At 40.7% G+C, this 17,127-nt stretch overlaps 1 protein-coding gene across 1 annotated transcript in view; it reads left to right on the forward strand.

Annotated features, from left to right (window-relative positions):
- Positions 1–8,069: 8,069 nt before the first annotated feature.
- Positions 8,070–17,127, forward strand: part of ZNF407 (zinc finger protein 407) — a 413,320-nt gene continuing 404,262 nt past the window's right edge. Inside the window, exon 1 of the mRNA XM_077352915.1 lies at positions 8,070–8,255. The gene's annotated coding sequence lies outside the window, so the exon portion shown is untranslated. The remainder of the gene's footprint in view (positions 8,256–17,127) is intronic.

Genomic DNA, 17,127 nt, shown 5'->3' on the forward strand with positions numbered 1-17,127 from the left:
CTAGATCTTTAATCTCTTTGAAGAGCAATCCTTGCCACTCTTCATTTTAGGTGACAGCCATTTCCCCATTCCCACCCCCACCCCCCGTCTGTGAATATGTGTTTGTCAATATGTAATTTAAAGCTGCTAAAAGACCTCTCAATACTTCCATCTTTACTGGCGCAGACCTCTGTGAAGCATTAATTGCTTGAAGCATTTTCAGCAGAAGCAACAGGGCTGATGCTAATTACATTGGAAAAGCACAAACACTCAAAAGCAAAAAACAATTATAGCACATTAATATGTGAGAACATGCTCATGGCTATTTCTGATGAACTCAGAGGGGGAAAGAAACCTCTTCCCACTGTATTCATATTTGTCAGAAGATGATTATGTCAGGGCTAAAAGCAGTAACCAACAGTGCAATTAGATTTTAAAAATCCATTAAAAAGAGAATGCAGGGCTTTTTCACAATTACACTTTGTGAATCTTAATACATGACAGAGTGAAATGAAATATATCCCCTTCTGCTTCAGTATTCATTGTGACTGTGACTGCTGTGGGCACATATGTAAGGGGTACCTGCTGGTTCTTTTGGCACTGGATAACTTTCACATTTTCCTTTTATGTGCATTGTGTTCATTTTTTTTATTATGTCTACCTGGACTTCTATGAAAAGGCCTGTCACTATTAGTAATGTGTATATTAATTCCAGACATCCTTTACCTATCTGCTTATACCATGTTGTCTCTTATTTTTCTTAATTTTCCTTGCCTCCAAAATTCTGCATTTTTCATGCTGTATGTGTCAGCCTTTCTCAAATTTATTTACCATTGAGAAACTTCTGTAATATTTTTCAGGCTTCAAGAAAACCCAGAAGTAGCACAATCATGCAGAATATGGTTGGGAAGGATAGCTGTATACTTGCACACCCAAGGCCCCTCCCCTTCCTACTCCCTCCAGGCCCATCACTGGCCATTTTGGGAAGGAAAAATGGGTCAATGTGACCATATATGGTCATACCACCTGATCAATGTTTAACAAATTAAAAAAATATATATTTAAATCAATTAACTCCCATCCATTCAGGAAACCCTTCCAGGACTGTCAAGAAATCCCAGCACTGTCAAGAAACTTCAGGTTTTCATGAAACCCTGGTTGAGAAAGCCTGTCCTATATGCACCTGCAGTTTTTTTGAAGTGGCAAACATTAATTCAGCTGTCTGCCTGAAACAGGTTTGAATTCCTTTTCCCATCTGTTATGTCCATCTAGCTAGCTATTATGATCTTTTTTTTTATTTATTCAGTTTTTATTGTTATTTGTTTTTATAAAAAGCATTTACAGAAAAACAAAAAACAAAAAACAAAGAAGCGACCAGCTGATAAGTGTCGTCAATACACGTATATCATACTTGATGTAGTCTGATATTATCTCAAGAGATATATAGTCAGTTCCCATTACATATTGGTCCTAATCTAACAGTTACTGCTGTCTTTCTTAAGAAAGTCCAAATAATCACTCCACTGTTCATCATATTCTTCCGGAGATCTCTTCTTAACCATGTTGGTGAGTCTTGCCATTTTTGCTAAGTCCGCTAATTTATCAAGCCATGTAGAAATAGTTGGAGTCACAGTCGCCTTCCAGTGCTTCGCCCACACCAACCGTGCCGCCGTAGTTGCATGGAAGAAGAGGATTCTAGAAGAAGTAGGTAAAGCACTTGGGTGGAAGCTTAGCAGCATAGATTCAGGCTTCATTGGGTATCGCATTTTAAATATTTCCTGTAACACCATATGTATTTTAACCCAATACTTTTTTGCTTTCTCACAATTCCACCACATGTGATAAAAAGAACCTACTGCTTTATGACATTTCCAACATTTATTATCAAACCTATCTGAGATTTTTGCAATGACCTTTGGAGTAATATACCATCTATAAAACATCTTATACCAGTTTTCCCTTAAAATTTGGCTGTTGGTTTGTTTAGGAATTTTGATCCAAACTCGTTCCCATTCCTCCATACCAATTATGGAGCCCAGGTTTTGCATCCATTTAATCATACAATTCTTTACTTGTTCTGACTCAGTCTCGTATTTCAAAAGAAGTTTATAGATCTGGCCCTGTAGGTGTGGTTTTTTGAGCAATAACATGTTTTCAAAATCACTAAGAGGTGAGTTTTTGTCCACTCGAATCTCAAAGTCTGTTTTTAATCTGGCTTTCAGTTGGTTATACTCCATCCATCGTAGCTCATATCCTTCTTTGTTTAATTCTTGCAGACTCTTGAGCTCACCTGTTCTCGTTAACAGGTACATTGGGCATGTTATTCTTCTTTGCTGCTGTCTGGAAAAATACGCCTCTATTGGCGATTTCAGTAAATATGATGAGGAGCAAAGTCTTGTTTTGTATTTATTCCAGATCTTTAGAAGGGATCTTGTCCAAACGTTGACCTTAGGTTTTTCCTTTCCTTTTGTTTTCAAAGAGGGCCAGAGCATTTCATGGAAGCTTTGCTTACTATCTACCTTTTCCAACACCAAATCTCTTGTCATTGGATCAATTATCCAGTCTGCCACTGCTGTCAGTGTTGCCGCATGTAGGTATAATTTTAGATTTGGGACGCTCTGTCCCCCTCTCTTCTTGTCATCTTGTAGAATTCTAAAGGCAATTCTTGGCCTCTTATAGTTCCAAATGAACTTATTTATTTCAGACTGCCATTTATTTACCACAGAGTCATTAATATCTATTGGCAGAGTTTGAAAGAGGAAGTTAAATTTTGGTAATATTGACATTTTTACTGTGGCCATTCTTGCTGACCACGAAAGGTTCAAGCTGTTCCACTTCTTAATGTCCTGTTGGATTTGTGACCAGAGCTCCCCGTAGTTGTTAGCAAGCAAGGTATCAGAGTGATTTCCAATTTGGACTCATAGATATTTGACCTTTTTAGGGTTGATCTCACACCTTAGTGCCCTTTTGGTTATCTCTATATTCAAGTCTGACATGCCAAATAGCATAACCTTGGTTTTAGAGAGATTTATCTTGTATCCAGAGTGTTTCCCAAAAGTGTTTATCTCTTCAAACAACAATTCTAAAGTGGTGCTTGGATTAGTTAATACACAAACAACATCATCAGCATAGCTTTTAAGTTTAAATTCTTCTCCCGCAATCGTAAGTCCCGAGAGCTTGGCGTTTGCTCGAATTTTACGAGCTAGTGACTCCAATACCAGGTTAAATAGTAGGGGGGATAGCGGACATCCTTGTCTAGTTCCCTTCCCAATTTGAATAGGGTCTTTAGTTAACATTCCATTAACCAAGATTCTTGCCTCTTGCTTTGAGTATACATGCTTGATTAGGTTCCAAAAATTGTCCCCACATTTTAGTTGGGTAAGCTATTATGATCTTGTCACTAGAAACTACTTGCAGTAAAAGCATGCAAAAAGTATACTGTGTGTGTAGTACTAATGTGGTCATACAGAGACGCTGGGTAATGATAACCCTTGAGCTTGTCCTACAGCCTGTGTGGGTACCTGACTGCCTGCTCTACTGTGTCCCTTCTCTTGAATCATCCTCCTGGATAAATCTATTCAACTTTATGCCTATGCTACAATAAGCAACAAACTGCTTGAGTTTCCAATCTCCAGATGAAGCCTGGGGATTTTCCAACTTAACTGATTTCCAATAGAAATCTGAGTTTGGTCACATTTGAATTTGGTGAAATTTGCTTGAGTTCTTCTCCGTTTGCATCTTCCAAACCTCTTCCAGAACCCAAGGCACATCCTGGACTCCAAGGATGGGTGTTCATAGGCCAATGTGTCCACAACCAGGGTCATCTCCATATTCCACTAGTCAACCAAGGCTATGACAGAATTATCAGTCTTGCTGATCAGAAACTGAAGAGACATCAGGAACACCTTTGTATCTGGACTATCCTAGTTACCTGCACCCCTTGTAGAAGTTCTGAATGTTTGTAAGTCTACCAGATGATGGCCAGCCCATGACAAGGGAAGAATGAAGAATTTTCCTATTACCAAACTATGCATGTTATCACCAGAGAAAATGAAATCATGTTAACAACCTATTCCATTCTAATCATGTTAATAACCTATTGCATTTAACAGAAAATAAAAGCTATATTAATTTTGAGGAATCCTAAATGGGATTGAAAATCTAACAAAAAAGGAATACTACAGATTTATATGTGCTATGCACCCTCTGCTGGCTAAATTGCAGATATCTTTTTAAAGTGCCTCCCTAAAGCACTAATTCTTCATTTTTACATTTTAAATGATGTTATGTGCGCATTCAGATGACAGCATTTACTGCATGACGCCAGAAACAGAACTGCAGTTTTAATCTTTGATGTCAGAACATTATTTCAATTAAAATAATTAATTGGGGAAACAATTGTAAGCTGACAATTGAAATGAAGAATACTTGTATGCATTTTCAGGTTTTGGTTGGAAGCCAACAGGTAATTAAATTTCTACATTCTCTCATACAAAAATAGAAAGCAACATGGAGGGGGAAAAGAGTCAGAAAGCCAAAGTATGCAGTGAAGAGCAGGTCTCCTTGACTGCTGCAGATACACACGTTAGTAGTTGGACCCCTCCACTCACAGAGGGGCAGTTTATAGCTTAGAGAGGCAGAAACCCCCTTCTGAAAATATAAGTGCAGGACCCTGCCCAGCCTAAAATGACAAAATGGATGCCAGTCAGAAACAAGCCTGGGCAAGTATTTTTGGAAGGTAAGAGTGGCTGGCTGCTTGCAGTCCCCCTCCATGACCCTGAGAGATGAGACCAAACTCATAACGTCCAACCTTACTACCTCTGCAGCCATTTACCCTAATTAAGCACCATTTAATCAACTTTTAATTCTGTTCACCAAACAGAATTAAAATTCTGAATTCTGTTCACCAAACCCATTAGATTTCTTGTTGGGTATTTGAACGGTCATCAAGCCCTTTTCACAGCTATAGTCTACATGAAAACCCATCAAGCCTCCCCCACCTCCAGAGAGCCTATTAAGTTATTGTTTTTTTTCCTGGAAAACATATACTTACCCGGGGGCACATTTTGCCTTATATCTTAAGGCACTCTGCTCCTCAGCAGTATGTGTGTGCACCTTGGATCCACCATATAATCCCCACTTTACCGGGCTATCTTCTCTTCACAAAATGTTGGTTGTTTTGCTGTTTCCATGGACCTTTCTTCAATATGGTATTTGTGGACCTCCCTAAAATTGCTCCCCCTCCTTTCCTCCGCTTCTCTTAGTTAGCTCTTGTATGCGTGTTTATTGTGTGCATTTTGTTTTATTCTCTCTTTTAAATAAAAATCTTTCTGGTTAAACATCTGCTTGGTTTGAGATTTCTTAGGGTCAAAATACTGGTATACATATGTGGATAATCTCAGTTACCCCTTTTTGCTCTGCCTCCTTAAAGCTGATTCTCCCAATTAAATTACGAGACTGCCTGTTTGGATAATACACTCTGCATTGGCATTAAGTGCTATCGGACTGCATATAAACCAGGATTGCCAGGTCTCCCTTGGCCACCAGTGGACAAGGGAAGATGGGGTTGCCAGCTCTAGGTTGGAAAATCCTGGAAATTTAGGAATGGAGCCTGGGGAGAGCAGAGACCTCAGTGGGATATAGTGCCATAGACTCTACCCTACAAAGCATCCATTTTCTACAGTGAACACTGTAGTCTGGAGATGAGTTGTAATTCCAAGTTCTACCTGAGAGTAGAATCTCTGATATAAACACAAATATTTCAAAAACAGACATTTTAAAATGAAATTAGTAAAAATGCCTTTATACCATGTGTGCTTGATCACAAAATGTTTCTATTCCTGTTTAAAATATTTTAAGATAGAAAACGAGCAAGCAAGAACGTACATACTTAAAATAACATTATCTTTAATCCTTCTTTTGCTCAGAAATTCATAACTAAAATAATGAACACATAAATATCACTTCTGGCTGCATTGCTATATTCACTGCAGCTTTTTCAAATCATATGTATAAAAATGACCTGAGCCAGATAGTTCAGCATACTGTATAATCAGTTTTTGGAGGCTAAGCAGCCTGAATAATTTAGTATCATCTGCAAATTTACCCACACTACACAGATTTACCCACTAGTTCCTATCTCTTATGAAAAAAACTACCAAACCCCAAAGTGATCCTTATGGTACCCCACTGCTTATTTTCTTCCACTATGAGAACTGATTTATTCTTACTCATTGCTTCTGGACATTTAACCAATTTTTATCCCATAAGAGATAACCATGATTGCTATGTTTACTCAGGGGTCTTTGGTGAGGTACCTTGTCAAAAGCCTTTTTAAAGTCCATGTATATAATGTCTACTGGATTACTGTTGTCTACATGCCTGTTCGCTTTCTCAAAGAATGGTTGGCGAAGCAGGACTTCCCTTTGCAGGAGCCATGATTTTCCTTCAGCAGGTATTCTCTATGTATTTTATCTTTGATTAGCTTCTACTAATTTGCTGAAAAAAATGTTGACTAGCATGTAATGTCCTGAATCCTCCCCTTTTTTAAAACTTGTAACATTTGCTACCCTCCATTATTCTGGTCAGTAACTGAATGTAGTGATATATATGACTTATTAGGCAAGCGAAACAAAATAGTCACCACCAATTTTTAGTAGATATTTGTATTTTTTTTCTTTAATCAAACTTGTGTTTTAATAAAATGGCATGGATTTAGAACAATACTGATCTTTGCAAAATGCTTGTGCTTATATTGTGCTTTCATTAAGTTTAAATGGGCATTAACAGAACAGTAACTAGACAACTTTCAACCACCTGTAAAGACTCTACAGCAGGGCTAGTCAATGTCTGGTCCTCCAGATGTTCATGGACTACAATTCCCATGAGCCCCTGCCAGCGTTTGCTGGCAAGGGCTAATGGGAATTGTAGTCCATGGACATCTGGAGGACCACAGGTTGACTACCCGTGAGCCTCCGGGGAGGGCGGTACAGAAGTATGATAAATAAATAAATAAATAAATCTACAGAATTCCTTGTCTTCTCAAAGTAAACATGTAAAGGCTTGCATTGTGTATTTCCTTGGTAAATCATAGCAAGCAGTTATCTTGAAAACAACCACCAAATTATAGAATACCCCCCAAAAGACTCTATTAACTAGACACAACTTTGCTCCTTTAATAATTATTAGTCAAAAGTATAATATTTTAATGTTTTAAGGCTTGTTTTAATTTACAGTAAACATCTCAGACTATAGATGTTTTGGAGAATACATTTCAGATAACTGGATTCCTGATGTGTAGAAACATTTAAGTTTTAGATATGGACATTGGCAAATATTACATCTATTACAAGACTGTGATCTCTGAGTTAAAATAATAAAATAACTTCCTCTCTATTCATCCTGTTGTTCTCCATTACTAACACCAGGTTTCAAGAGGCATTTATAATGGGTTGTTTGCTCCTCTGACTTGCCTGTTTTTTGTCTTCCCATAAACAATCTTTACAAGATAACACCTATCTTAATATCATAGACTGTGTATCCCTGATCCCTAAAAAAAAAAAAAAAAACGCGCGAAAAATTTTGTACATGTTTGTGTTATTTTGCTTGATCTAAATAATATGTATGGAATTGTAAAGAGAGTCGGTGAAAGGCATCAGTCCCTTTAATAAAGTCTCCATGCGTGGGAATGGCAGGTGAAGCTTTTCATGGCAGGAAGGCAAAGTGCACCGCAATAAGACCCCGTTCAAGGGATGGGTATTTTTTCTTCAGGCGGTTGGCAACCCTGCTTATCAGAGCTTTCGCGGTATCTCTGAAACACTGGCCCAAGATTGCGATCACACATAAACTCGTCCGTCTTCCGGGGGCCACAAGATTCCTGATTATCTCCGCAGCAGCCTCCGTCGTTCGCATCTGGGCTAGCGACGAAGGCTTCAAGGCTTCGGCGCATCCTGCTTGAGCAACTGCAGCGCGGAGCGAGCGCTGCCGCGTCCGTTCATGGGAGCTCTCTTCCGGGGCGCCGCAGAGCGACCGTTACGACCGTTATATCCGGCCCAATCACGAGCGGCGAGAGTTAACGTTGGGCCTCCGGAGCGAGCCCTCCGTCCTCCGCAGTCCTCCGTTTCCCCCAGCACGCTTCCGGTTTCCCTTCAACTCCTCCCGCCCCACGCACGACGTGGCGCGCCGGCGTCCGGCTAGTGACGCAGCAGGGCGAATCTACGGCAGGCCACTTGTGACCAAGATCATCACAAGCGGAGGAGGACGGCTCCCCCCCGTAGGTGAGTCTAGCATAACGGCCGGCGATGGCTTGGCTTCTGAGGCAGACTCCTGTCGAAGACTGTTCTCCGCAGTTGTCCTTCGGGGCGCTGCTGCTTCCCTCGCTTTCCCCGGGCTTCTTCGCTTTCCCCGAGGCTTTTTGGGCCTCTGTGCTGCCGTCGGTTTTTTTATTTTTTTTTGGTCTACTTGCTAGCAAGCGGGAGGCCCGGAAGCAAGTTTCTAGCCAATGGCTGCTCGCTATCCGTAGTTGCACGTATGAAGTGATTTCTGAGTGGTTAGGAGCAGGAGGCGGGAAGACCGACTTGGATTGCAATTGGCTAAAGTTGCAAGATTCTCCGCCCAAATTTTGTGGGGAGGGGAGGAGTTCGCGGGCGGATAAAATGCGCACACAGTGGCCATTTGTGGTCTTCGGCTTCTAGGATTCGTAGTACGCATGTGCCCAGAAGCCCTTCCAAATGGTTGATGCGAGGGCGAGGAGCGTGACTTCTCTAGCATAGTTTGAGAAGAGATGCGTTCGCGCTTGCGTGACAGCCACGCGACTGATACAAATACGTTAAACTGGAGCTTCTCTGTTGCCAACACAGAACTAGCAGGAAGTGCGCATGCGCCCTGTCACGGTTGACTAAAGGGCTGGGCGGGGCTGCTTTTTTGTGGCCTTGTAAACCCATTATTCCAGAATGAGCCTCTATGAGTCCGTTTCCCCCACGTACACTGGCCATGTAACATTTCAGCAATTTAGGGACAATTGTTTGAGCTATGTATTGTGCTTCCAAACAAAATGTCTGTACGTTTATCTAAATTAAATCCAATAGCAACAAAGATCTATTCAAGGCATGAGCTTTCGAGTGCATGCACTCTTCCTCAGACTAAACGGAACAAGGATCATAAGCATACAAATATAAGGCTAAAATAAACTCTGGCAAATGAGTACACTGTGTCATAATATCCGCATTAAGCCATATGATAATTCATTGCTAAAACAGCTAATTATATGGCATAATTATAAGGAGAAGTTGCTAGGAGGTTACAGTGCAATCAGTATCTGGCTCTCTTCCCCCTCCCCCTTTCTGAGGATGTTGTGGCTGTTTTGAGCTGGTCCTGGGAGTCAGTAATGGGCTGGTGAGGGTGAAGAAATTGAAACAGTCCTGGCAGGGCAAATGGTTTAGTAGAAAGGCAAACCAAATCTGTCCTATCTTCCTCTTGAAAAGCCAGGTTTGCAGCTTGGGACTGCTGCTTGACACAGCACTCACTTTAGGAAACCAAGTTGCTCCAGTAGTTTGGTGTACTTTGCCCAGCTTCTGCTGGTGCACCGACTGCATCTGTTCATTGTCTGATCAGGTCTGGTCACCTGGATCATGACTTAGTGGAGTACTGCAGTGTGCTATGAATGCTGTTTGAAGCTGCAGCTACCACAGGACACTGCAATGTGATGGTTGGTTGGGGCCAATTATTTGGGAGCATGTAACCCTGTAACACTTCAAAGTGTTGGTTATTACCCCTGAACACCTACATGGACAGGGATGAATGGCAAAGACTTTCTTATAGAATCGCCGTGGGTCAGACACGACTGAACAGATGACATCATCATCATCATCACCTACATAGTCTGGGACTGGCTATCTGAAGGACAGTCTTCTCCCACATGTTCCTGTTCAATAGTTATGATCAGAGGGGAAGGCCCTCCTGTCTGTCCCATCAATCAATTTAAAAAAAACTTGTTTGATGGGTACATGATTGGCATTTTTTTCAGCAGCAGTCTTATGATTATGGAACAGCCTTTACAAGGAAGTTTTCCTGGCCCCCTCATTTTTGATCTTTAGAAGGATGTTGATTTTGTTTATGACTATATTTGGTTAAGACTATCAGACATATATGTTTCAGGCTTCTGATGAATGAAAATATCTTTAGTGCTGTGAACATATGTCTTTTGTTTATGGGTGTATTGTTTATGGGCGTATAGATGTTACCAAAACTTTACAGCCAACACTAGGGAATAAGAATGCAATATGAAGTATTTTACTCCGGCAAACTAAGATATTAAGTACAAGAATACTCTTTGACATGTCTGCATAGTCAGAAAGTATACCATGTAAAAAGAAAATAAGTAGTGATAGGACAACAGTCTTGAAATCTACCTGACAATTACACTGCAATTATTGGGAAACATTTTTTATTTTACATAATGGTATCAAAATTTGATTGGCTTAAGGCAGTCACATCATCAATTTGAATATATTTTATGATTAAAAATGACATGCTGGTTAGTCTTGTGTTGCACAGCAGTATGTAATCGTTCTTGATTGCTGCCCTATTAAAACTCTGGTTGTCTGGCTGTGCTGTGTGTGACTAGGAAATATCTGAGAGATGTCTGAAAATATCTGCGAAATGAAAACAGCTGCTATTAATTTTTTTAAAGTAATGCTTTTTAAAGTAATGCTTTCATGGATTTTGAGAATAGTAAAAATTGAACTGCAAGTGATTATACAGTTCATTGAATAGTATATTTTAGGGTTCATATATGAAAGTACTTAAAACACTGATGAACTAAATATAGTGTAACTATGTTTTAATTGTGCACACACTGCAGACACAGCAACTACCCAGAGCATAGTAGTGTAGGGTTCATGTATGCTTCTTGGAAATTCCTGGTGATTTCTGGTCTGTACTTAGAAAAGGAGCACAGTGGGTTTGTGATGCCATGCAGTCTTTTTCAACCTTTTGACTGTGGGGCAGCCCCTGAAATAAATTTTCAGGCTTTGAGGACCCCTGGAAGTGATGTTAGCTGGCCATGCCATGCCTTTGGAAGTGATATGTCGCCAGAAGAAACACGCACACCCTTTGCCTTCCTTTCACTCCCTCTCCCTACCATTACTACCTCAATGGCAACTTTACCTCATGTAGGCTAGAAAGGGGAGGAGCTGAGAAGCCAATCCAAGCCACTCATACTATGGCGCAACTGACTCCCCCCTGTTGATTTTTATACCTACAACCTACCCACTGATCCCTCTCAGTGGAGGCAGCAAATTCCCTAGTTTGTGGACCCCTGGAGGTCTATGGACCTCTGGTTGTGAATCCCTGCTTTATGTCATAGACGAGTCTGCCTTCTGAAGTTGCCAGTTTCTACAGCAGAGCTGATCGCTGTTGGGTGGAGATCAGTCATACTTCTGCGAGAAGCATAAAAACATATTGCTAGCATTTAAGCTTTGGCTTCTGTTGGTAAGAGGTGGGGGGCAGGAGGAGGGCAGAGCTATTTTTAGCCTTGAAGGAGGAATCACTGGGGGCAGGCACTCCAACAATCAGTAGGTGACTTAATATCACTTGTCTTGCATGACTGATCCAGGTCTGACTACTTACTGCTGCTCAGTGGCATCTACCACATGAAAGTCAGTGTGGGATAGTGGTTAGAGTGTTACAGTAGGATCTGTGAGACCCATGCTTGAATCTCTACTCTATCATGGAAAGCTTACTGGGTATCCTAAGCCAGTTACATGTTCTTAGCTTAATTTCCAGCAGACACAGCGACTACCAGCACCAATGTGTTGTGAGTATAAAATGTGGAAGAATGATGTAAGTTGCTGTGGGTTCCCATTGTGCCAAAAGACAGGGTGTAAATGAAGTAAACATCTAATGGGTATAGCTGAATATGGGAGGAAGTGAAAAGGTAGGTTGGATGGTGGGTGTAATGGTGGTAAAGTGAGGATATAGGTCTTGTCAGTGAGGGGGGGGGGGGAAGTAAGGCTGCTAACTTCCAAATGTCACAGAATGACAACTGAACACTGGAGTTCAGGTCCCCTGGAGGAAATGGCTGCTTTGGATGATACATTCCATGGCATTAAACCCAGCTGTGGTGCCTCTCCAAATCCTACCCCTCTCCAGCCTCTACCTCCAAAGGTCCATGAATTTCACAACCTGGAGTTGGCAAATCTTCATTCATTCATAAAGAATTCTCCACATGGGCCTAAACTCAAGAATAGGAAAACCATGTATGCTTCTACTTCTGTGCACCTATTTTGGCTGCTGGCTGCTTAGCCTTAAGTAATTGTAACTCTGACAGTCAACACAATATGCTATTTCAATTATACATATAATTGAAATGTATCTTACAGTCTTCCAGATTTCCCCCATTTATTGTGTTTCCTTTACTTTTTAACAGGGGCAAACTTATAATTGACATTTTTACATGATGTCCACTTTACATTATGTACAAGTTGGAGGCTTGGAGCTGATAAAGTAATGACAACTCCAAGCATGTAGTTGTGCATTGCTTTGCATTTGTTGCAATGAACCTGTCAGTGTCCCAGCTATGACAGTGGTAACAACACTAGATGTTGTGTGTAAAGAATGGAGAATAGATGCAGCGATGACATGTTTAGCAGCAGTTCTGGGTCTAATAGAACTTCTAGTTCTTCCCCTACAGAAAGCCATTTCTTTAGTTTTCATACACAAAGAATGCCACAGGCATTTCCTTTTCCCCTTTTTAAATATATAAATCCTTTCCCTTTTAAATATATAAATCCTAGAATTCTACAGTACAAAGATAAGATAATGCTCGTTCTACAGTATTCTGAAAAAAAGTTTTCAAATATTCAAACATTTCAGGTATATGATAATAAAATTCATGAGCCCAGGAAGGTTTGTTAACAAACCGTCATCTTCTGTTTATATACTTTTAGTACAGTTGCCAACTGAAGGGGCCAAGCATACACATTTAAGGCAAATTCAAAAACGCAAGCTTCAAATGAAAATCTAAAATGATGCTATCTTACCCTCTTGAGGTTACTTGACAAATTAATTCTGATTCAATTGAAAAAAAAGCTAATGCAAAACAGCCTCGAGGGACCTGATTGGTGGAAAGGCAGCATAAAAATGTTTAAAATAAAGAAACTGTAATTAATATACAAATGGAATCCTCCCCAGCCCTGTAGTTGTATAAGTTTTCTATTCTTGTGTGTTCATGTGCTCTAATTTTTATCTTCATCATTAAGAATACCTCTTAAACATTACACCTCTGCTCATAAACATATCCCAAATACAATGACTGGGCAGCCTGTACTTCCTCTGTTCTTTTCTCCATCATCCCTCTTGCTACTACAACATGCTATTGCTGCTGCATCCTCAAAAAAATCTGATGGAAGTCATCCATTCCCTATTTGTTGTTTACCAAGGTGTGTGTATGGTGTGTGTGATTCTTAGAGCAACGTGACATCACTCCTAGGTTTTTCTGGAAGTGACATGGCATACCACCAGCTCCCCCTATCTCTGTGCCCTATTTCCTGCTGTTAGCCAGCCATTAGTTGGTAGCATAACCTTGGACACATGACCTCTTTGGTTACCAAGTTGTAAAATGAATGTTAAGAACTTCCCTTGCAGAATTAAGTGCATGTAAGGATTAGATGAGAATTTTAAAGCATTTCTGTGTTACTTTAATAATTATTCCAAGAACTGTTGTGCTCAGTTATAGCATAACTTAATATTTGTTTGGTGTACTGATTGCCCAGCAGCCCTTCACAAAAGCAGAGTAAATAGACGGTATTACAATTCAGATTTCCCCCAGGACCTTTCTTTGTAGGATTCTTTTTATGTGTGCAAAACCTGTTTTTGTAACCAGGTTGTATTTCTATTGTGTGTGTGTGTGTGTGTGTGTGTGTGTGTGTGTTGGGGGGAGGGGCTGTGTTAAATAAGCATCAATAGGCTTTTGGAGGAAAGGCAGAGAGATCTCTGACAGAAGCTTTCCTGGAATGAAGCTGCTCATGGAATTTTGTTTTATAAAACAAGATCTTCCAAGTGATGTAATTTGTCTAAACTATCAGAATTGCCAAACGTCGGTAATTACATAATTTCACACTTCCAGCCAAGTCAGGCTCTGATTAAGCAGTTGACAGCCTGTGAGAGTTCATTCCTTGACAGTGATGTTCTGTGTTCCTTAAATGTGTGGTGATTGCAATCTGAGCGAAGACATTGAGATTCAAGCCATTTACTTTGAATGAGGCTCCTCTTTGACAAATGGGGGAAATTCTGTTTTTTGAGATGTGAACATTTTAAATGTGTAAATATGTTTCTGTTCTTCTTTTTATCTCCTGTGGTTTATGCTGATACCAGGTCTTCTCACTGCTGTGACTCTTGCTGTCTTTCACTATGCTCAATAGATCAGGAGGGCAGCCGGGCTAGCCTGTCTGTAGCACGAAAAAAAGAGCAGGACTCCAGGAACACTTTAAAGGCTAATAACAAAATTTGTGGTAGTGTATGAAGTTTTGTGAATCACTGCTCACTTTTCCAGCTAGAGCAGTCATTCTCAACTAGGGTTACTCAAGAGCCCCAGTTTTGGAGCGGGGGGGGGGACTTAATTTTTTTAAAAAATATAAGTATATATTATTTTTTAAACTAACCCGGGGAGATGTTAGGAGGACAGAGTGGCTTTCTGTTCATCTGTCTGGTCTGTGGTGGCCTTGCTGAATTCACACGTATTAGAAAAGGAATGGGAGGGAAGAGCTGAATCTGCTGCACTTCCCCCATTGGTTCTCCCACTTCCCCCCCTCAGAATTTCTTCTCAGAGGCCCTCTGGCGGAAAATGGCAGGAGGAAGGCTGTTGCAAGCAAAGGGATTCAGATATTCAAACAGGAGAGGACTGTGTCCAATGCCACATAATCTACCCTCCAAAGTAGCCATTTTCTCCAGGGGAATTGATCTTCGTAGTTTGGAGATGAGTTGTAATTGCAGGGAATCCTCAGGTCCCACTTGGAGGCTGCCATACCTAGGTACTACACCTGGATTTAGTGCAAGGACTGTGTACAGTGTACAAAACAATTCCTTTCTTCCCCTTGCTCTTGCAGCCATTCTGAACTCTAGGAAAATATATCCTCAGGTCTGGCTGGATTGCCAACCTTCTGTTGGTGCTTGGAAATCTCCCAAAGTTACAAGTGATTTCCAAATCACAAAGATCCTTTCCCCTGAGGACAATTGCTGCTTTGGATGATGGGTTTTATGAGAGCTGAGATGAGATGATGTTTCCTTGTTTTGCTCAGGCATGGTACTTCAGACACAAAGATGAAACCACATTTAACAAGCATTTTATTAGTGATGCCATGAGCATTGTAAACATGTGACTTCCAGGGGCGTGGGAGGTGGCCAGCTGGCATCATGGTTTACTTGAAGCCTGAAGAATATCTCAATGGTTATTCCATGGTCAAAAGATTAAAACAGCTGAGCTAGAATGTGAATCCATATGTCTTATATACATTGGAAAGTGGAGTGATTTCAGATGCCGAATGATACTAGCAGGTACAATTAGATTTGGTGTGCAGATAGCCCAGGCAAACCCAAAATAATGCAGAGAGATAAAACAATGCATAAAGGAGTCAGCATTGGTAATGATTCAGGTCCAGGTAGATGCATTGTCTTGAGCTTCATTATTTATTGATTTGATTTTTATAGTGCCCCTCCCTGTGAGCAGGTTTGAGGCAGTTTGCAGTAATTAAATATCATAATAAAATACACTTAACATTAAAACAAATGTTAAAATCTTAATATTGAAAGAGCCCAGAACAGCCAGGAAAGTTCTCCTTCCCCAGTTGCAATTCAGCAACATCTTTAGTCTCCCTTTGAAATTCCTGTGTTCAGTGTTCTTTATATTCATTTTATTTTCCTTTGCTAGGCTTCCTCCCTCCTTTAAACAAAAGGCCACTGTAATATAAACCCTAATAGGAAGAAGGCACTGTTTAACTCTGTTGGAGTGCTACTAATCCAATTGCCAAAAGTAACCATGGCACAGCATGGCTTTTAATTTTTAAGTAAAATGAAAACCTTGCATTCCAGATTCATGGCAGAAAGAACTTGTGTGAGAATTTGGTGTTTTCTTATGATTTCAACAGATAGTGCCTTTCAGAGCAGTGTGTGTTTCATTTATAATTAAAAAGAGAAAACTAGCATTCTTTCTGTTAATCAGCCAGCCATATTAAAACTGTTGCAGCAGACCTGGCATTGGTGGTACATTGAAGGCTATGATTGATTGTGGAATTTTTGTAGGCTGCCGTAGCAACATAAGTTGTAGCCTATTTATTTGTTTGTTTTCCAATTTCTATGCCACCCCTACTCCACCAGGTTGTTCTCCCTCTGTACTTAAATAACAGCAAAGGAGGTACAGAGAGAAGGCTAAGGGCTGAGAACATGTCATAGTGGTTCAGTGACTATCATTAAGGTCCTTCCTCTTGTCATCTCAGCTTGCAGGGCACCAGGAGCAAAACCTTCCTGGAAGATCTTAATGGATGGGCAGGTACATCCAAGAGAAAATGGCCCTTCATATATCCTGAGCCCAGGCCAGGAGGGTTTTAAATGTCAAAACTACCATTTTGAATTGTGCTCAGAAACAAATGGGTAAAAATGTAGTCCCTTTAAAACTGGGATGTTTATGGTCATGGCAGTGTTCTCTTGTTATCCCCTGCTAGCCTGATCTCGTCAGATCTCAGAAGCTAAGCATGGTTGGCCTAGGCTGGTGTTTGGATGGGATACCTCCAAGGAATACCTGAGTTGTGACACTAACACAGGCAATGGGGAAGCATCTCCGAATATCTCTTGTGTTGAAACATTGGAGTTGCCAATGCCGTTAGCCATCTGTGACTTGATGGTACTTTTCACCACCACTTATTAGCAGCATTATCACAGCTGATAATTTTTGTGGGGTCTTCATGCAGCTGCATGTAGAGAGAACATATTACAGAATTTATCCCACCTTTACTCCCCAGCAAGGGTCCAAAGCATCTTATATCATTCTGTCCTCCATTTTATCCCCAGCCCAACCCTGCAAAGTAGGTTAGGCTGGGAGTAGGTGACTGACTAAAAGAAGCAGTCATTGACAGACTTGCGTGGTGGAAACTTTCC

This window comes from Paroedura picta, chromosome 9 (genome assembly GCF_049243985.1).
Source record: "Paroedura picta isolate Pp20150507F chromosome 9, Ppicta_v3.0, whole genome shotgun sequence".
In the NCBI taxonomy this organism is placed as follows: Eukaryota; Metazoa; Chordata; class Lepidosauria; order Squamata; family Gekkonidae; genus Paroedura; species Paroedura picta.